Source organism: Cetorhinus maximus, unplaced genomic scaffold (assembly GCF_964194155.1).
Source record: "Cetorhinus maximus unplaced genomic scaffold, sCetMax3.hap1.1 HAP1_SCAFFOLD_553, whole genome shotgun sequence".
Classification (NCBI taxonomy): domain Eukaryota; kingdom Metazoa; phylum Chordata; class Chondrichthyes; order Lamniformes; family Cetorhinidae; genus Cetorhinus; species Cetorhinus maximus.
Genome location: NW_027596495.1, coordinates 98,402 through 120,249, shown reverse-complemented (window position 1 = coordinate 120,249; position 21,848 = coordinate 98,402). Strand labels below are relative to the sequence as shown.

General features: G+C 40.8%; 1 protein-coding gene across 8 annotated transcripts in view; it reads left to right on the top strand.

Moving 5' to 3' along the window:
- LOC144674097 (tyrosine-protein kinase JAK2-like) overlaps positions 1 to 21,848 on the top strand; it is a 230,731-nt gene that overhangs the window by 113,947 nt on the left and 94,936 nt on the right. Inside the window, exon 1 of one of the 8 annotated variants that reach the window (XM_078535609.1) lies at positions 6,498 to 6,641. The exons of 6 other annotated variants lie outside the window; for them this stretch is intronic. The gene's annotated coding sequence lies outside the window, so the exon portion shown is untranslated. Of the gene's footprint in view, positions 1 to 6,497; positions 6,642 to 7,368; positions 7,538 to 21,848 lie in introns of those variants that run through there. One more of the 8 variants, XM_078535602.1, reaches the window with a different exon arrangement.

Here is a 21,848-nt window from a genome sequence, read left to right as displayed (position 1 = left end):
CCTCTGACCTTGCCGCCATGGGTGGTCTTACCAAGAGCAAGTAGCTCCCGATGGCATTGCTCAAAGGATCATTGGAGTGCAGAAGCGTCTCCTCCATGTCAAGGTGGTGATCCACGGAGGGAGGGGATGTATATGTATATTGTTGATGGATTGTCTGCTAAAGAGCTGCGTCCAATGAACCATTAAATTTTAGTCACCTCACACAGAGTTAGCACCAATTGAACCTTTTAAGATAAACAAACTTTGCGCTAGCAAAACTAACCTGGTTTGGAACTCTGTTGGTAGACTGAGCGGCACTGAAGAATGCTATTCACTTCTTTCAGTGCTCCAGTGGAAGCAAACTATTACATCTTTGACTATTAGATGTCCGTTAGGTCTAATGAGACCCAAATAGATAAGTTGATCAAATCTAAACAACCATTAAATAGGAAGTTTCCTGTTTGATGAATGCCTTTCTGCTTAATGATTTGATTGACAGATGTCACCAAAGTCACATGATCTGTGCCTTTTTGGGCTTGGTGTGTACATTGGCTTTGATGATTTTTGTTTTAGGAAGAGTTGTGGAACTAATGAGGCAATAACAATGATGAGAATGCTAAGTGAAAGAAGCTGAGAGTACCAGTAGGAAGTGCACACCTGTTTTGTGGATTATGAAAAAGCTTTTGACTAGATGAACTGTTAAAAGCTGTTGAAAGTGTTGGAGGCAATCAGAGTAGACTGGAGCTATAAAAGAAAATGATTGTAGTTCTGTACATGGGACAGATTTACAATTGGGACAGTACTTCAAACAGAAGACTTCCTATTTAATGGTTGTTTAGATTTCATCAAATTATCTATTTGGTTCTCATTAGACCTAACGGACATCTGAATTCAAAGATGTAACAGTTTCTTTAGTGCCGCTCAGTCAACCAACAGAGTTCCAAACCAGGTTAGTTTTGTTTGTGCAAAGTTTGTTTATCTTAAAAGGTTCAATTGGTGCTAACTCTGTGTGAGGTGACTAAAATTCAATGGTTCATTGGGCACAGCTCTTAAGCAGACAATCCGTCAACAATATACATATACACCCCCTCCCTCCGTGGATCACCACCTTGACATGGAGGAGAGGCTTCTGCACTCCAATGATCCTTTGAGCAATGCCATCAGGAGCTACTTGCTCTTGGTAAGACCACCCATGGCGGCAAGGTCAGGGGGAGGTGCCAGACAAAGTGTGGTTCCAAACGTCCTCAAAGGCAGAATAAACAAATGAAGACTGTGTGTCTCACTGGCTGCAAAGGCAGGATAAGCAGCTGCAAGGTGCTCCCGGTCAATCTAGTCACCAAAATGTGACCACTGCCCGTCAAGATCTTGTGGACATTGGCAGACTCTAAGGTGCCCTCATTAAATAAAGTCACATGCAGATTTCTAGCAGGGTCCATTTGCCAAGTCCTGTGGCGATGGAGAATTGTGGTGACAGGGACAGGGCTGTAAACCTGAGAGTCCCTAGTCAAGAATTTGCAAATAGGCGACAGGTGCATAAAGGTCGATGGACACCAGTGTTGGGACAGAGGTGTCTTTGGGTAGGAGCATCGATGACTGAGCAGTCCACTTCAGGATACTCTCTGTTCACCCTGAATGGGGAGGGAGCAAGAAAAGGTGCAGTATACTTCAGTAACTGAATTTGGTGTAATCAGGTGCGGGGTGAGACATAGCTGTCTACTATCACCATTATTCTTTAACATCTATGTGCAAACCATGATAAAAGAATCACAAGATGAAGTACAGAAAGGGGTCAAAATAGGAGGTCAGTTGGTGAAGGTAGTGAGATTTTCCTGAGTGACCATCACAGCAGAAAATCTCCAGATACTAATGGATAAAAATAATGTGATGAAAGCTTACAGAATGAAAATTAATGTAAAAAAGAGGAAATTATGAAGATTGGAAGAAATAATGGTGGGAAAGCAGAGATCAAGATAAATGACCAACAGCTACCAAGTACCTGAGCAGCATCTTGTCAGAAGTTAGTTACTGGCAGAAAGCAATCAGAGCTAGAAAAGCAATGACAAAGAATGCATTCTCCAAACATAGCCTAGCAATGCGTAGCCATCTTGAGAAAAGGAGTCTTAGGACTGTGATTTGGAGTGCCTTGCTGTACGTGGCAACCGTGTGGTGATGTAAAGAGGGAAAACAAAAATCGGCTGCTAAATTCGATCCCCCAGCAACAGCGAAGTAACTAACTGGACTTAATAATTGTTTTAATGATTTTCCCTGAGATTTGGAGAAGGTTTCAAAGGGCTCAGTAACCACTGCAGGCATCCGAGAAACCCCAGTCAACATGGGAAAACTCGATTACTGCAGCACCATTTAAAACATTTAAGGCAAGCCTTTCTTGAGCTAAAAACAACGATGGATTCAAAACTTATTTTGCCAGAGCGCTTTGGACAGATGGAGGGGCCAGGCCAGACTAGACACAGAACTGGATGCTATGGAGGAGAAGGTCTTTAAGAAACAGAATTGCATCAGGATTAAATAATAAATCAGAGGGTAAGCAAGTTAATAAATTAGTATATTCAATTGGTGCAGTTGCTGATGATGTGATAGCCAGGCAAGGCATTAATAAATCATCTGACAAATTTGAAGAGGCCATAAAATCCTTTGACAGTTACTTTAACCTACGGAGTAACAACATTTTGGAAGGAGCAATGTTTAATAGAAGGGCCCAAAAGACTGGAGAACCTCTGGACACCTTCATCAATGATTTGTATCGGTTGGTTGAAGGTTGTGAATATGGTGATCTTAATTCTGAGCTGATACGAGACTGCATAGTAGTTGGGGTAACTAACGATACCCTTTCTGCTTCAGTCCAAAGAAGATTTAACTTTGGAGAAGGCGATACAGATGGTCTGACAATCTGAGGTCCATCAGCAGTATGAAGCCATATTAAGAGGGGAAGATAAACCATGGTACAGTACACCCCCAATGTTGGTATAGCTCATTAAACAATGAAATATGAAAGACACTCCAGAACAAAGAAGACAGTTTGCAATTAAATCTCAAGATGGTTGCACCAAAAAGCCCCACAGTCATAAACAGTGCCCTGCAAGCACGGCAGAATGCTTCCACTATAAAAGGTTGGGATACTTTGGGAAAATGTGCAGATCAAAAACCTTTAAACATACGTAAGATCAGCAGCAAATAGTCGCACAAAAAGCCAAAAATGAAATAGAAAAGTCATAGCAAGACAAAGAACAATGCTTCCTGGGCGAGATTAAAGATCCCATATATACCTCCTGGAATGCTGACACGTGTGTCAATAGGCACTTTACTAATTTTAAATTAGCCACAGGAGCAAGTGTGGCGGTCCTGTTTGATTGAGAACCGTGGCTAGCCAACCTTTAGCTGCGGACAACAGACGCACCATTATATCGCATCAGAAGGATGACTACCAGTTATAGGAACGCTTCTAGAACTGCTCAAATACGGGAACAAGCAGATACTGGAGGTGCTCTGTGATTCGCAGTGAAGAATTTTCTCTCTTGAGCCAAGACGCCTGTATTTCCTTCAACCTCATCAAACAGTGGAAGATATCCAGGAACAGACAGTCGTTGAATATAACAAGTTGGGGACCCTCAAACTGTCCAACAGCGCTGATGACCTTGACTGGGACTTCAGTGCAGAATTTTTGACACACTGTCTTTGCTGAGGCAGGTAATCCAGCTGCTTTCCAAACAGATGAAGGTAATCTTCTTCAGCCTGAAGAGGAAACGGATTAGCGGGCTCAACGAGTACCTGAGTGCGACCATGGCTCTTCATCACTCGGCAAATCATCAGAGAGGATCAGAGTTGAAACCTAGGTGATAGGCGATACTGGTACAATCCCGCTTTCATCTGTCAATATTGACCCCTTAGTAAACGCATCTGCCCTGATCCATCCACCAGAATTGGTGGCCCAGGTTGCAAATAACCAAATGGTTTTAGAACTGGAAACAAAACCAAATCAGGTGAGGTCCACCTCGTCTATGTTAGAGGATACTGACCTTCTTACCACATCAGGGTATTGGAGAGGCAGCAAGATGTTAATTAAACACCTTCCTCACCTCAAGGAGACCACAATCGAGGATCCCCCAAAACTTCAGGAACCAGGGGATACATGGAGTCATTGCTCTAAAGACAAAGCATGGTGGACAAAATTGTTTAAAAAGAACCAGCGTCAATTTGATAAGCATGGATAGGGATTAGAGTCAATGTAAAGAAAGGGATACATCCACGACGTCTGACCATGAAAGGGAAACTATTGGTGGGGAACACTACATCAACAAGAGGAGGAAGAAAAGAATTCAGTGTTGAATCTCAAACAACCAAAACACCAAATACTGCAGCTTCTAATGAAGTTGGAACAAAGCAATCCAAGTTGAGACTACCAATCCTCCAGGCTTCAAAACAACACGGATCAGGGAGATAAAAGCAAAAGTTCTGAAGAAGAGTCATACGGACTCAAAACGTTAACTCTCTCTTCCTTTCAACGATGCTGTCAGACCTGCTGAGTTTTTCCAGCTATTTTCGTTTTTGTTACGGATCAGGGAGAGTTGTGAAACCTCCAGACCGCCTAAACCTGTGAAGGCAGAGCGGGGAGAAGGGGTAGCATGTAAATATAATCGTAAATATTTTTGGATAAATACTTGAGAGGAGGTGCAGTATTAGGGTATTCAGGACTAAAGGAGTTAATGTGGGACTGGGAAACAGTACTGCCCACATGATGATGTAAAGGGAGTCACATGGCTGGTAGTAGTCTGGTACTAGTCGAATGGAGGAAGCTCATGACTTGGACTGAAGGAGCCTACTGTTTTGTATATCTGTACGTGGTTATGTTCCACAATAAATAGTCATTGTTCAGACTCTATGCCTCTGAACCTCTTAGACAACCACAACAACATATGACAAAGGGTTGACAGGACTTGCACACAAATGCAAGATTTTTAATAGATTTATAAATATGTAACCATTCTAGTAGCGAAAGGCACTTTTCAGTGTATTACTATTCCAATGCAGACCTGAAAGTCCCAGGTTCAAATTCTGTACTGCCAGCACCCATGGTACCAGACCTCAATAGGAACTAGTGAGGAAATGAGAAAAATGGAGAAACAAAATTATTTGAGTTGAAATGAAAACAGAAAATGCCGGAAAAACTCAGCAGGTCCCGCAGCATTTGAAGAAGAGTCATACCGACTCAAAACGTTAACTCAGTTTCTTTCTCCACAGATGCTGCCAGACCTGCAGAATTTTTCCAGCGTTTTCTGTTTTTATTTCAGATTTCCAGCATCTGCAGTATTTTGCTTTCATCACATTTAAGAGTTGACTAAATGGAGAACAAGTTGAAGTTTTGAAATTACAGTTTAAATACACACAGACCAAAAAGCAACTAAGAACTGCAGTAACGTAGTAATTACTCTTACATGTCTACTTACCTTGTGCTGTTTTCACTGTTCTGCGCATGCATTCATCCCTTTAACATGGTGGCCACACTTCCCAAGAAAAGCCCGCCTGCAGCGCCTGATCATTGGCCAATTCCAACTTTCCTGGAAGTATTTCCCTTGGCCTTGAAGTTTTTCCCTTAAAGGTCTCCGGGATCTGCATTTTCTTTTCACTGCTCCTGACACCAATTGGCCAGGTGGCAGGAGCAGTTGGCGCACAATACATTCACTGACGTTGCAGCTGCTGGATGGATCCAAAAGTCGCACAGGCTGGACGTGGTCTGTAGGCCGTAGTTACCCACATCTGTTCTAAGGCATGCGAATGTGTTGTTGGGAGTGATTGAATAAGATTAGTGGAATGTCGACTACAAGGGAGAAGGAGAATTATGATGTTGGCCAATAGGAGGCTTCTATGAGCAGCTGAAGAGGAAAATGCAAGGCCATGAGGAATGGAGAAATGAGCAGACAACCTGCCCATGGGCCGATCACCACTACTACGTAGGAATGGTTTGCACCTAATGTTTGAGAGTGCTTTAGAAGAAGAAATTTTACAGCTTAAGCCAAAGTAGAGCATTTCTTGGTACCTCCCACACCTGGTAATTATTAATAATATAACCAGAAAATGCTGGAAAATGTTAGCAGGCTAGTAATCACCCGTGGAGAGAGAATCGCAGTTAATGTTTCAGGTTGAGTAATTTTTCATTGAAGTACCCTCTGACCTGAAATGTTAACGTATTTCTCTCTCCACAAATGTTGCCTTAAGCTTTCATCATTTCCAATTTTATTTCAGATTAGGGAGACAGTGGTAATACTAGACTAGTGATCCAGCGGCCCAGGCTAATGCTCGGGGGACATGGGTTCAAATCCACCACGGCAGCTGGTGGAATTTTAATTCAATTAATGGGTCTGGAATATGATGCTTGTCTCAGTAATGATGACCTTGAAACTATCATTGATTGTTGCCAAAAAAACCCATATGGTTCACTATCATCCTTTACGGAAGGAAATCTGCCAGCCTTGCCTGACCTGGCCTACCAGTGACTCTGGACCCACAGTAATGTGGTCAACTCTTAACTACCCTCTGAGATGGCCTAGCAAGCTAACAGAAATTAGGAATGGGCAACAAACACTGGCCTTGCCAATGATGCCCACATCCCATGAAAGAATAAAGAAAAACAATTTCTAGCATCTGGAGTAAGTAGTTCTGTTTGGATGAAGAAACTGTCTATCAACCCTGCGTTCCAAGGCCTCATTTAGTGGGTTATAATTACTCCAATTATTTGACTTTGGAATCCACTGAGACGGCCGTTCAGTCTAGGTTAGATTCTAACTTGGGTTTAAAATGATAACTGGTTTGTGAATTTTGTGCTCATCAGATGAGGGGTGTGAGTTTTGGTGGAGCTCTTCCTCACTTAAGGCAGTCGACATCAAACACTCCCAGATATAACAAGTAGCTGCAGATCTATCTCCACACTGGACTGACTTTAAGAATAAATTGGAAATATGATGCATTTTGTCAGATCAAGCATATCGGTGCGCTTAAAATGCACACTAAGTTTTTGGGGGTGGAGAGAAAAAACTTGCATCTATATCGTGCCTTTTCCATCCTCAGGGTTCCCCAAAGCACTTCACAGCTAGTGAAGTACTTTTGAAGTGTAGTCACCGTTTTAATGTAGGCACAAATTAAACTGAAAGTTTTTGATACTTGAAACAGAAGTAAGGTTAAATAGAGGTTAAAAACATGCTTGACAAATGCATTGACCAGTTATCCTTTTGTGAGAGGACGGTTAAAGGAAGGGGAGGAGATCGGCTACTGCTGTTCCAGCTCTCTAATCTTTTCAAGACGAATGTTGTAGGCTGATATGAGGAGAGGGTTGGTTGTTTACCATGGTTTTAGCACGTGCTGTTTTTCTCCAGCATGTTGAAGACAGCCCTGACCACTGAACCAAACACTCTATGTTTAAATATAACCATCGCCTGTACATCTCCAACTTTATAGTGGAACATTTACAGTGAATTGTAAATGGGTAGAAAATCTAACCTGCAGATGGGTACTTGAATTGGAATGGAGCAACTTGATTTTGGCCAATGTGAGTGTTGCCCTTTGTGAGCAATTTTTAAAATTGTTCCTTTTTTTTAAGCTTTATACTTCTGACTTGAAGCATATGGAGCATTGTTGTTTCCTGGCAAAGCTATGCTCAGTTTTTGCCAATTTTCTTTTTCATTCCTTATTCCTACATTAGACTTCTGACTGAAGCTTGCATCTCTCTTGTTTTTCATTGACTGGATAAGAACTTGAGGATGAAGCGTTTTTTAAAAATAAAATGAACACCTTTCATTTTCATTTAACCAAATCTGACAGGGAGAAACAGAAACTTGACCTGCACTCATCCGTTAAACGTTGAAACAAGCCAGTTGCTTTCCAATATATTAGCTAACTTTTCCTGATTAATACCCAACAGATCCGCTAGTAAGCTGTGATACTACCTGCCATGTCCAGTGAACCAGCTTCTAGGGCAGTATGGGTGGGAAAAGGGGGAAATTGCGCTATCATACTAACAGTTTTGCACTGGCTGCATTCTTTCTTCTTTTGTTTGGTGAAGTTCTGGTGGCTTCACATGGAAGTTAAAGATGTAACCCTTAGTATCATTAAATAATATACAATATCTTAATCATTTACACATGGGGTGACAAAAATGCAAAATTGAGATGGATAGGTCATTGGATTATTAAAATTTTGAATGCTTAATTGCAGTGAGCATTCATGCCTAGCACTATGTAGCATGCCAAATGAAACACCATGTTACATGTTTTGAGTTTCGGCTTGATCTTTCTTTATTCCTCTGCGTTTTCTCTCCATAGCATTCATTCGTCTTCCCGGTGCAGTGCGGAGGCAAGAATATAGAAGTACACTTTTTAAAAATGTTTATATATTGGATGTCTTGTGTGTAACCTGCATTTCCTGGAAAGGTCACACTTACTTCCTGTTACACTGTAGACATCACACTCTAACACAGCACTGACTCAGTCAGTGATACCACTGGTGACCTGTGTTGCATGATGTTCTATATGCCCACATGTCATTGTAATGTAAAGGTGCTCGGCAGAACAAGAGTTAATGCGGGACTGGAGAATAGCATCCCCCACGGTATGATGTATAGAGTCACATGGTATTAGACTCAGAGAGAACAGTCTAGAGAGAACACTCTGGAAACAGCCTGCATGAAGAAACAGCACCATGAATGACAATAAACTAGGATCTGTAAACAGTTAAAGACTACAAATAAATGGTTCATGTTTAAACATACAATCTCAAGATCTCATCATTGAGGCATCTGAAGTGCCCATATGACAACATGGTTGGCAGTGGTGGGAGATCAATGCTATCAGCATAATACAACACAGTTGTCAGCAGTGGTCACTTCTACAAGACATCAGAGATAGTACAGTAATCCGACATGGCGATCCATGGTAATATGAAACATGGTAGCTAAATGCATCAACCCAGAACAGCATCCCAGGGTATGAAAAATGAAAACCAACTGAATCCGAGGGAAAACTTAGAAGAAAGCTTAAGGACAAACTTAAAGAAGCTTCACTACAAACTTGGAAGTGGGGAACCCGCAAGAGTTAGTGGAAGTCCATTGCAGAAAGTTGTAAGAACCTGAGTGACACAGTTCATGAGATTGTGAGCAAAAATACAAAAGAAGTAGCTGTACTTGCATTTTAGAATAGGTGGCAGGCTGAAGTGAAAGAGAATTGCCAATAAAAAGAATTTTAAAAAAAAACTGTAAAAATTGGCTGGCAAGGTCGAAAGTTTAAGCAGAGCCTGCAGAGTTTTTTTAAAAAAGAGACCTGTAGATTTCGAAAATAAAGTGCTGTCTCTTTAAGTTTAAAAAAAAAAGGACCCTGATTGGACCGTGAGCCCGCCAAAACTCCCACGGCGCGGGACATTCAAAAAAGCCATTCGGGAGTTAAAAGAAAGCATCGCCCGAAAAAGGAATGCTCCTACCTTTGGAAGTTTAAAACAGTTTTTTTTTAAAAAGAAGGCTGAGGAGCCCACCCAAATCGGGAAAATCACGGGAAATATGCACAGAGAAACTGACAACTGCAGAAACAACCCGAGAGGTAAAACGCACAGTTTCTGCATGGAGAGCTCTTAAAGTGGTACTGGCCGTATATCAGCAGCTACAAAAGGTAAAAACAGCCCTGGACGGAAAATTAGAAGAGCCAGATGCATTTTTGCTATGGAAAGAGCTAAACCAGACCCAAGAGTGGGAGTCTTGGAGAAAGCAATTTTTAGTTTGCTGAAGAACTACAAGATTAAATAAAGAGTCAAAAGAAGTACAACTTGGTAAGTTTTTATTCATCTTTGGTTCACTTGCTGGTGAATTACTCCACAGTCAACATATAGGTCCATACTCCACAACATTTGGCGAGATATTAAAAGGCTTTGATAGCTATTTTAAACACCCAATAGCAACAAAGGACCCAAGGGCAACAAAGGACCCCAGATGGAGGGCAACTGAAAACCCCAGAAAGAGGGACCAAAAGATTCCAGAGCGAGGGAGACAGATGGCAGTGCAGAGTGAGCAGATGGCTTTGAATGAAGGAAAGCTACCTGAGGTAACTCAAAAGGAGCAAAACGTGCAAGAGGCAAATGAACTGTCCTACAGGAAAATGTTCACATCAGAGATGTACTGGAAGATTCGAAGTGCAAGAATCAAGCTGAGTATATACCTTTGAAAATGCACAATAAACTGAAGTCTCCAATGAACCAAGCTGTTCGAGATCTGAACAAACAAATTTCAAAGACGACACAAAGTTATCAGGAGGAAATAATGACCGTTAATTCCACAGTTGGAAAACCAGTGCTGGAGTAGAAGGGAGCTGTTGTGGTGGGACGGGCTTCACTTGAACCATGCTGGGACCAGTGCCCTGGTGAATTGAATAACTAGGGCTGCAGAGAGGGCTTTAAACTAAATAGTGGGTGGGGGGGGGGATTCTGGAGAGGGGATATGTAGGTTTACAAAGCAAAAGGATATGGCAGCCTTGCAGCGCAGCTATTTAGGTAATGATGCCCAGAGTATGACAGGAAGGGACAGAGTGTACAAACATACAAAAATAAACAGCAATTAGGGTCAAAGGGGGAAAAATGGTTAAAAAGGCAAAATTAACAGCTCTTTACTTAAATGCACGTAGTATTCAGAACAAAATAAATGAATTAACAGCACAAATAGAGGTTAATGGGTATGATCTTAAAGCCATTTCAGAGACATGGTTACAAGGAGTTCAAAGCTGGGAACTAAATAGTCAGTGGTATGTGACTTTTCAAAAGGACAGGCAGGAAGGAGAGGGTGGTGGGATGGCTTTGTTGAGGAAGTGATGGAATAAGCATGATAGCAAAGAATGATCTTGGATCGGAAGATGTAGAATCCATATGGGTGGAGGTAAGAAATAAGAAGGGGAAGAAGGCATTGGTGGGAGTTGTCTATACGCCCCTGGCAGTAGCTACATGTAGGACAGGGAATAAATCAGGAGATAATGAGGGCATGTAAAAAGAGCAGTACATTAATCATTGGTGACTTTATTCTTCTTGTAGATTGGGAAAATCAAATTGGCAGAGTTGGCCCGAGCAAGAATTCAGAGTATATCCAGGACAGTTTCCTAGAACAATATGTTGTGGATCCAGCCAGGGATCAGGCTATTTTGGATCTGGTAATGTGTAATGAGGCAGGTTTAATAAATGATCTCAGAGTAAAAGATCCCCTAGGAAACTGCGACCATAACATGGTAGAATTTAGTATTCAGTTTGAGAGTGAGAAACTTGGGTCAGAAACAACTGTGCTAAACATAAATAAGGGTAATTACAAAGGGATGAGGGCAGAATTGGCTGGAGTGGTCTGGGAAAGGAATTTAGCAGAAAAGACGGTTGATAAACAATGGCAGACGTTTAAGAAAATAGTTTATGACTCTCAACAAAGATATAGTCCAGTGAGGAAGAAGAATTCAAGGAAGGGGATAAACCAACCATGGTTAACCATGAAAGTTAAGGATGGTATCAAATTGAAAAGAAAAACCTACAATGTGGCAAAAATTAGTGATAAACCAGAGGATTGGGAACATTTTAAAAAGCAACAAGAGATGACCAAAAAATAATAGAGGGAGAAAATAAAGCAAGTAATATAAATAGCAAGTAATATAAAAGTGGACAGTAAGAGCTTCTTTAAATATATTAAAAGGAAGAGAGAAGCCAAAGTGAACATAGGCCCCTTAGAGAATGAGGCTGGGGAAATAATAATGAGATCCAGGAAATGGGAGAGGAGTTGAATAAATACTTCGCATCAATTTTCATGGTAGCATTCCAGAAATACTAAATAACCAAGGGGCAAAAGGTGGGGAGGAACTAAATACAATAACTATCACTAGAGAAAAAGTACTAGGGAAACTAATGGGGCTAAAGGCTGATAAGTCCCTTGGACCTGATGGGTTGCATCCTAGGATATTAAAGGAAGGAGCTACAGAGACTGTGGATGCACTGGCAGTAATCTTCCAAGAACTCTTAGACTCTGGAAAAGAGTCAGAGGATTGGAAAACTACCAATGTATCACCCTTATTCGAAAAGGGAGGGAGACAAAAAACAGGTAATTATTGGCCAGCTCGTTTTACATTTGTCATTGGAAAATGTTAGGGTCTATTATAAAGGATGAATAGCAGAGCATTTAGAAATACATAATCTAATCAAGCAGAGTCAGCGTGGCTTCATGAAGGGGAAATCATGCCTGACAAATTTATTAATTCTTTGAGGAGGTAACAAGCAGGATAGATACAGGGGAATCAGTAGATGAAATATACTTGGATTTCCAAAAAGCATTTGGCAAGGTACCACACATAAGGCTACTTAATAAGAACTCACGGTGTTAGCATGGTTAGAGGATTGGCTAACTAATAGAAGAGAGTTGGGATAAGGTGGGCATTTTTAGGATGGCAACCTGTAATTAGTGGAGTGCCCCAGGGATCAGTGCTGGGGCCATAATTATTTACAATATATATATTAAAGAATTAAGTGAGGGAAGTGAATGTACTATCGCTGTTTTTGTGGATGACACACAAATAGGTGGAAAGGTAAGTGGTGAGGATGATGCAAACAACCTGCAAAGGGGTATGGACAGGTTAAGTGAGTGGGCAAAATCTTGGCAGATGGAATATAATATGGGAAAATGTGAAGTTATGCACTTTGGCAGGAAGAATAGAGGAGCTGAATATTATTTAAATGGACAAAGACTGCAGAAATCTGCAGCACAGAGGGATTTGTTGTCCTTGTGCATGAATCACAAAAGGCTAGCATACAAGTTCAGCAGGTAATAGGGAAAGCAAATAGAATTTTGGCCTTTATTTCAAAGGGAATGGAGTATAAAAATAGGGATGCCTTGCTAAAACTATACAAGGCACTAGTTAGACTACACCTAGAATACTGTGAGCAGTTTTGGTTCCCTTATCTAAGGAAAGATATACTGGCATTGGAGGCAGTCCAGAGAAGGTTCACTAGGTTGATCATGGGTATGGAGAGATTTTCTTATGAGGAGAGGTTGAGTAGGTTGGGCCTGTACTCATTGGCATTTAGAAGAATGAGAAGCAACCTTATTGAAACATATAGGATTCTTTGGGAGCTTGACAGGGTAGATACTGAGAGGTTGTTTCCCCTTGTAGGAGAGTCTAGGACCAGAGAACATAATCTCAGAGGAAGGGGTCACCCATTTAAGACAGAGATGAGGAGGAATTTCTTCTCTGAGGGTAGCAAATCTGTGGAATCCTTTACAGTAGAGGGCTGTAGGGGCTGGGTCGTTAAGCATATTCAAGGCTGAGATTTTTCATCAATAAGAGAATCAAGGGTTATGGGGAAAAAGGCAGGAAAGTGGAGTTGAAGATTATCAGATCAGCCAGGATCTCATTTAATGGTGGAGCAGACTTGATGGGCGGAATGGCCTATTCCTGCTCCTACGTCTTATGGTCTAGCTAAAGTGTGAGTTGGGAAAACTCAACCAGATGTACAGCTAGCCAAAACAACAGGCAGAAAAGACATGCAAATAAGTTGTGACCATGAAAGACTCCTTGAAGAAATTAGTATGTAGGTATAGAAAAACCTGAGGAGCAAAAAAAAAATGTTGAATATTACTTAGAAAAAGCTGCACTGGAACTACCAGTAGAAGCAAAACTATGCACCGAAGCCCAGAGTGAGTTTGAAAGAGGTCAACACGAAAATAAATGGTTAAAGGAACAACTGATTGTTCTTCAAGATCAAATGCAAAAGGAGTGTGTAACCATTCAGCGATATGAAGAAGTGGAGACTGTCTTGAACAGCAGAAGAAACTTGAAGAGAGTCTATTGAGTTATAGGAAAGCTCAAGATTAAACAAGCGAGCTTTGTGATGAAAAAAGGCTGTTGAAAGACCTTCATATATTACAAGAATTCCTCAGAACAAAGTTTATTCTTCTTGAACATTACGAAGAAAAGCAAAATGAATGTGACGTCATTTTGAACAAACTGAAGACTCAGCAATGTTCTATATTCCAGGAGGAAGCTGAAAGCTACATGAAACAGACTGATGGGCTGACAAAGCAGTTGAATGAAAAAGAGGAGGCATCGAAAGGAAAAGCTGTAGAACTTCCAAACTTTGAGCGGATAATGAATCCGAGTGACACAATTACAGAACCGAAACAGGTCATGACTTTGCTGGAGATGGACTTGGCCAACCATGAATCCAAAATGAAGGACAAGGACAAAGTTCTATTGCAGACAGAGAAAGAAAAGACAGCTATAAGATTAGAAAATGTAAATCCCACTGACGTGCAAGGAACTAGAAGAAGAAAGAACACTAGATGCCTCAGACATACTGAGAACCATTGAGCTGAATGGAAAGATTCATAAGCTTGCAAAATGGTTTGAAAGTAAAACAACAAACAAATGTTTGGCTGAAATTGCAAGACAAGTGGAACTTAAGGTTCTGTTTGTGAAACAAATATGTCTAGTAAGAACATGGCAGACACTACAGAAAAAGAAAATTCAAGTCCATTCTAGGAATGAACGGAATGCCCATTCCCTTCGGAAGGAATGGGACATACCCCAGTGCCCAATTAAAATCAAACGGGCTGATAATAAAGAGAAACGCAACTTGAAGGAGCACAAAAAGCAAATCAAATGGAGATAACCAAGTACCAGAAATAGAGTACTACCACTATTACTCCAAATGTGACAGACTGATTTATGGAAGAACTGTTACGCCTCAAGATCATCTGAATTTATAAAGTCAGACGTGAGATGGGGGAGCAGGGATAACAAGTAAAAATTCTATCACAAATAGTTATACTCCGTTGGAAAGGAAAAATTTCTTTGGAGAAGAAAGGGGGACGTTGTATGATGTATGTGCCCACATGGTATTATAATGTAAAGTTGCTTGGCAGAGCAAGTGTTAACGGGAAACTGGAGAATAGCACCACCCATATGTAAATATTTAAAGATTACCAATAAAGGATTCATGTTTAAACATGTAAATCTCAAGATTTCATCATTGAGACAATAAAGAACCCATATTACAACAATCTGCTAGTGTGATTCTAGACAGACAGATACCTCCACAAAAGTGCACTGTTGCTTTGTAGGTTTTTTTTTCAGGAGCTCATTATTGTCATGAACCCTGACAAAATTAAACATTTTCTGTCAGTGATTTATTTGAAAGCTTTTGTAGCTGATAAGCAGACATGTTTTTCAGTGTAGTGGTGCTAACGTCGTGTGGTAAGGAATGGGACATTATAGGTATAATAAAAAGAATAGTGGATGTGTTAGCCTCTAACTTCTTTTCCTGTTCTACCTTGTATTCCATTTTCCCGTGGTTTTTATCCATCATCCTAACATTTTATCATATTCAAATTCACTCTTGGAAGACTGAATTAACTTTGTGGTATGCTTATTTGCTTCCACTTTTACAAACTTTAAAGATGAGCTTTGGGGTTATGAATGCGATCTCAGCCACAGATTAATGTATTTTTAGGACCAATTAAAAAACCAAATTTTTTTTTGTTTTGTTGGGGTGAATATCCTGCTAATCAGAGAGCAACATTGGTTGCTCGGGATGGAGCACTTTTCTGTCAATGTCAAGCATTACAAGACACGTACAACATGGCTTGATACAGAGTAAAAGTGTCACTAGTCTACCTCAATAGTGAGAGCCAATTTCTAGTGGATTTCCTTTGCACCAGTATAATTTGTACTGTATTTCCTACATCAGCCATTTTAAGGGCCCCCTGAGCGAAACTGCCAATTAAGACTATCCAAACAGCAGAGGGAGCATCTTATTTATCCAGTCTGGATTTGAAACCTGATGCAGATGAATTAAAATGGCGACACAGGTTAATAAGGCCATAAAGAAAAAGAATGCACCAAAATCCATTTCTAGAGGGATAGGATTGAAAAGCAGAGAGGTTATATGTTAAACTTGTATCAAATCTTGAATTAACCACACTTGGAGTACTTTATGGAGTCACTTCCACGTTACTAAAAGGATAAAGAGGCACTGGGAAGGTGCAAAAAAGATTTACTAGAATAATATCAGAACTGAGCGATCAGGAAAGATTGAACAGGCATGTAGATCTTTTCTCTCAGAAAGAAAAGGCTGAAGCGTGACCTAAAGTAGGCCTTTAAGATTATGAAAGGGTTTCCACTTGAAGGGAAGACCGGATCTAAGGTCTGTATATCCAAGATAGTCACTAATGTACCCATAAGGAATTCAGGAAAAACCTCTTTACCTGGAGAGTGATTAGCATGTGGAACTCGTCACCACCAGGAGAAGTTGAGGCAATAGAAAATATGTATTTTAAGTCAAAACTAGTCAGAGGAATTTGTTGATGGGGTTCAACGAAGGATAGGAGGAGGCTTGTGTAGTGTATAAACATGAGCCTTTTGGGCTGAATAGTCTAGTTTATGTGCCTTTGTAATACAGTGAAAGAATATTACATATACCATTACACCTGGAGTACTTTGTACAGTTTTGGTCTCCTTATTTGAAAATTCCTGGGATGAGGAGCTTATCTTATGAAGAAAGGCTCAACAGGTTGGGTTTATACTCATTGGAGTTTAGAAGAATGAGAGGTGACCTGATTGAAATATATAAGATCCTGAGGGGATTTGATAGGGTAGACACCAGGAGGATGTTTCCGCTTGTGGGAGAGACTAGAACCGGGGGAAACAGTTTAAGAATAAGAGACTTACAGTTTCAAATGGGGATAAGGAGGATTTTTTTCCTCTCAAAAGTTCATGAGTATGTGTAATTCTCTTCCCCAGAAAGCAGTAGATGCTGGGTCATTGAATTTATTGAAGGCTAAGTTAGATGGATTCTTGACAAACAAGGGAGTTGAGGGCTATAGTGGGCAGATAGCAAAATGGAGTTGAGACACAACCAGATCAGCCAAGATCTTATTGAATGGCATAGCAGGCTCAAAGGGTTGAATAGCCTACTCCTGTTCCCAAGTCTCTAAGACTCTGCACAATACCCAGTGTTCTATCCACAATTGTAATACATTGTTCAAAATACATTTTTCCAAAGTAAGTTAAGTAAGATCCCTGCTGGTGTTCCAGTGCTGCCCCTTGAAACTCTTTCGAGTTATCAACAGTCATAGATTGCAACTCTTTCGAGTACAATCACAGTTCTTGGTTTCCGGGAGTGGGACATGGACCCACAACCCTCTGACTCAAAGGCGAGGGTGCTATGAACTGAGCCACAGCTGACACCTCCTGCTGCCCCTTGAAACTCTTTCGAGTTATCAACAGTCACAGATTGCAACTCTTTCGAGTACAATCACAGTTCTTGGTTTTCTGGGAGTGGGACATGAACCCACAACCCTCTGACTCAAAGGCGAGGGTGCTATGAACTGAGCCACAGCTGTGAATGTGCCAAATATTTCCTGATCTGCTAACTAGAATTGCACCACTTGACTAATTCATCCAATCTACTGGAAAACTATCTAAATATTAACTCTACTTGGGGTGTTTCCTAATTGCATAATATTAATACTCAGCAGACATGTTCAGCCAGAAATTCTGTGGTCTAATTCAGCACCAAAGCAATTGACCAATCAATTAACCATGAACCCACTAATTACATTAGCAGACAGATACACCTGGTTGCTGTTTCCTCCTTTATAAAATTTTCTAACGTTCATAAAGAATAGACCATTGTCTAATAGATGTTCCTAAGATTTTCCTGTATGTAGTTCAACAGGCTAATGTTGCTCTGAATCAAACATGGCCACATATTGTGGTACTTTCAGTTAAATAAATACATTTCATCCTAAACCTTCATACATACAACCCTAAACCTTCATGTATGCAATTACAACTCTCATGGCAGATAATTCAATCACCTAATTGTTACGATTGGGTAAGGAGGAATGAGCTGGCTCCCCTTCAATTCAGCCCTCTCGGTGGTACAACAAAGGCTTTTAAATTTTTTTTCCCCGAAAATGCCTTTTACAATCCAGATGTATGTATTTGTTAATAAGTAGCCAATCAAACAATGTTTTCTTGAGTCAAAGAAAGAGTAAGTTTCAGTTACTAATCCTGAGAGGGAAAAAAAAATGCAACGACACACACACGTACAGATATCAGAAGTAAGAAAATTAAAGTCCAATAAAAAGTTGAGAATATATGATTAAGTCCTTTTTGCTTGTCTTTGAGGTGTAGATTGTTGAATGTTGTGGCCATTTGAAGTTAGTTGGTTTCCTGCAGAATTCCAGAGTTGACTTGGTTCAGGTCTGCACTTCGTTGAAGACCATCTTTTTTAGCTTCAAAGAGAGTGCGAGAGAGTGAGATCTTTTACTGCTGCCTCCCAGCAGTGTTTTTTAGATGACTGCGAAGTTTCTTTTGCCGCCTTTATTTTGATTCTGCTTTGCAGAACCAGTCTTTAAAACCCCTGTTTGTATATTCCAGAAATGAATTTTATTAGCATGTCATGTAGTCATTGTTACAGATCAAATATTCCCATTTTTTGATCTTTTCGTTTCTGACTTTTAATGCCTTCCTTTCAAGAGAGTCCCTGTTTGAAGTGGACCTTCACACCCCCAGTGAAATTCCATGCAACAGATCTGCAGTGCAATTCACACAAACCTTTCAGAGTAGTGGTCAACTTATAGCATCAAACATTAAGAAATTCATGGCAACCATTTTTTGATCACTGTCTTTTCTTGTTTTTTTTTTAAAAACAAGTCTTCTTTAAACAGTTTAATATGTCTGTGGTTAGCTGGTGAAGTTGTAGGTCAACCTCACTGAGTTTCCTGTCATCTTGACGTAATATAATTTTTTAAAATAGTGTTGTTTAATTTTTGAAGGTTCTTGCCCCCACTCCTTGCCCATCCTGTTAAACAATGATTACATCCATATTATTTCAAAGTATAATTTTTTAATTTGTAATTGTGTGGAATGCCAGACCACAAACCACTTTTAGCAGATATGCTGCTATTTGTTGCTTCCACATAAATAATCTGACTGTTTATGTACAGTGAGTCTTTGTAATATTCTGAAAGAGAACTGGGTTTGAAATGTATTGAGACAATTCTTCAGTGTTTATACAGAATAGTGTTTGGCACTCAAATTTGGAAACTTGATAAATGATGCATGCAGTTAATGAGTTATGTTAGTTCCGTGTTGTACAAAGGTGGGATATAGAGTAGATCCACCCAAAAGACACCACCCCATATACAGATGGTCAGCCGGTCTTGCACAATGATTTTCAATACTTGGAGAGCAAGAAATGAGAGTGAGCGTGCAGTAAAATGCATGCATAATGTCGGACAAATAATGCCAAGACTGAAAATATAGTGCTGGAGTACATCACAGTTGGCAAAGGAGCCAGGCCTAAAGAAAAATGAAGGCAAATTTAAGTAATCCCGGAAACATGTACAATAAGTCAATTTTATATATGTTTTGTTAAAAATGAGCAGGTTCCGATTGTTTTCAACCATTTACGCTGCTAACCAATAAGCAGATGAGGAAAGCAATTGTGGAATTACTCAATAGTAAGAAACATTGCAGACTGGTTGGTGGAAGTTAAGACTATGCTGATCCTTGCTGCCTTATCAGACATTTTTAAACTCCCAAATGAGATCGAGAGGCTTTACAGAAGGCCGCAACCTTACTCCCACCTCGCGTGAGGCTGAGTGGCCAAGTTTTCAAAGGCAATTTTTTTTTTAGACAGACTTAAAAAGAGAGTAACGGTGGTTGACAGGGCCCTCAACCGTGTCCAGCCAATCTCCCGCGCATCTGCCCTCACACCTTCCTCTCCCTCCCAGAACCATGATAGGGTCCCGCTTGTCCTCACTTATCACCCAACCAGCCTCCGCATTCAAAGGATCATCCTCCGTCATTTCCTCCAACTCCAGCATGATGCCACCACCAAACACATCTTCCCTTCACCCCCCCAGCGGTATTCTGCAGGGATCGTTCCCTCCGGGACACCCTGGCCCACTCCTCCATCATCTCAACCCCCTCCCACGGCACCTTCCCATGCAACTGCAGAAGGTGCAACACCTGCCCCTTTACTTACCCTCTCCTCACTGTCCAAGGGCCCAAACACTCCTTTCAAGTGAAGCAGCATTTCACTTGCACTTACCTCAATTTAGTCTACTGCATTCATTGCTCCCAATGCGGTTTCCTCTACATTGGAGAGACAAACGCAGACTGGGTGACCGCTTCGCAGAACATCTTCGGTCTGTCCGCAAGCATTACCCAGACCTCCCTGTCGCTTGCCATTTCAACACTCCACCCTGCTCTCATGCCCACATGTCCGTCCTTGGCCTGCTGCATTGTTCCAGTGAAGCTCAACACAAACTGGAGGAACAGCACCTCATCTTCCGACTAGGCACTTTACAGCCTTCCGGACTGAATATTGAGTTCAACAATTTTAGATCATGAACTCTCTCCTCCATCCCCACCCCCTTTCCGATCCCCCCTTTTTTTTCAATAATTTATATAGATTTTTCTTTTCCCACCTATTCTCATTATTTTTAAATGTATTTCCATCCATTGTTTTATCTCTACTTTTTAGCCTTTTTTGATTCCTTCACCCCACCCCCACTGGGGCTATCTGTACCTTGCTTGTCCTGCTTTCTACCCTTAATTAGCACATTCCTTAGATAATATCACCACCTTCAACATCTCTTTGTCCTTTTGTCTATGACATCTTTTGGCTATCTCCACCTATCACTGACCCTCTATCCAGCTCTGCTTGTCCCACCCCCCCCCCTTAAACCAGCTTATATTTCACCTCTCTTCTATTTTTACTTAGTTCTGTTGAAGGGTCATACGGACTCGAAATGTTAACTGTGTTCCTCTCTGCAGATGCTGCCAGACTTGCTGAGTTTTTCCAGGTATTTTTATTTTTGTTTTGGATTTCCAGCATCCGCAGTTTTTTGCTTTTATATTAAAAAGAGAGTAGTTCCACTTGCCTTGGTTGGCACAGTAGGTTGTTTAGCAATGGGGAACCCTGACCTGGGTGTTTTTGTTTTTGCTGACTTCCTACACAGCCTGCATGAACAGTTTCAATCACTCTTTTAGATTTTTGACCTATGTCAGTGAACTTGAATCGTGTCACTGGAATCAGCAAGCAAGTGGGACTTTTTGGCTGCATGGGGAAAATGCCGAATAGAACTTGTAAGCTAGTGAAGTCTTTGAAGCAAAGCCACGATCACAGGAGGCCAAGAGTGGAGCTATTTTTTTTTAAGTCCAAACGTGTAAATGTAGACAGCGCCAATGAAGTGCTGACGATCCATGTCAAGAAGCGGCAAGTTGACCTGTTTGGTAAAACCCCACTTCCTCAGGAAACAAAACCTGTCCAGGTGGTTATTCTGTCGGTCATTCAGGCAGCCAAACGACCAGGGATGGATGTTGCTGATAATGACGCAAGAACATAGTTTAAAATGGGGTAGGTAACAGAATGATGTATTCAATTACCTGCTGGATGACAAAAAGATGGTTTAAAATGTCTTGCGCCTTGGTGGATGCTTATGGAAAATTTGGCAGTACTGTCGTGAGCCTAGTAAGGAAAGGATTCCACAGAATTCTGAAGGTTCAGGTTGGTGAAGCTCAAATGCTGTCTTCATGCAGATATCTGATTTGACATTGACCATGGAGTAAGGAAGAAGGACAATTACTTATCACATTGTTCTTATTCAAGCTAACTTTCAAGTTTAAGGGTATCTGAACTGACTCTGTAGCCCAGAGATTGCAGGAATTGTAGACCTTGTGACGAGCAACATGAACTCACCCTCCAGATCACACTATATTTGTGCCATGCATGACTGAAATGCAAAATGGTAATAGCGCAGTGATATCAATATTGCATCTGTGACCTCA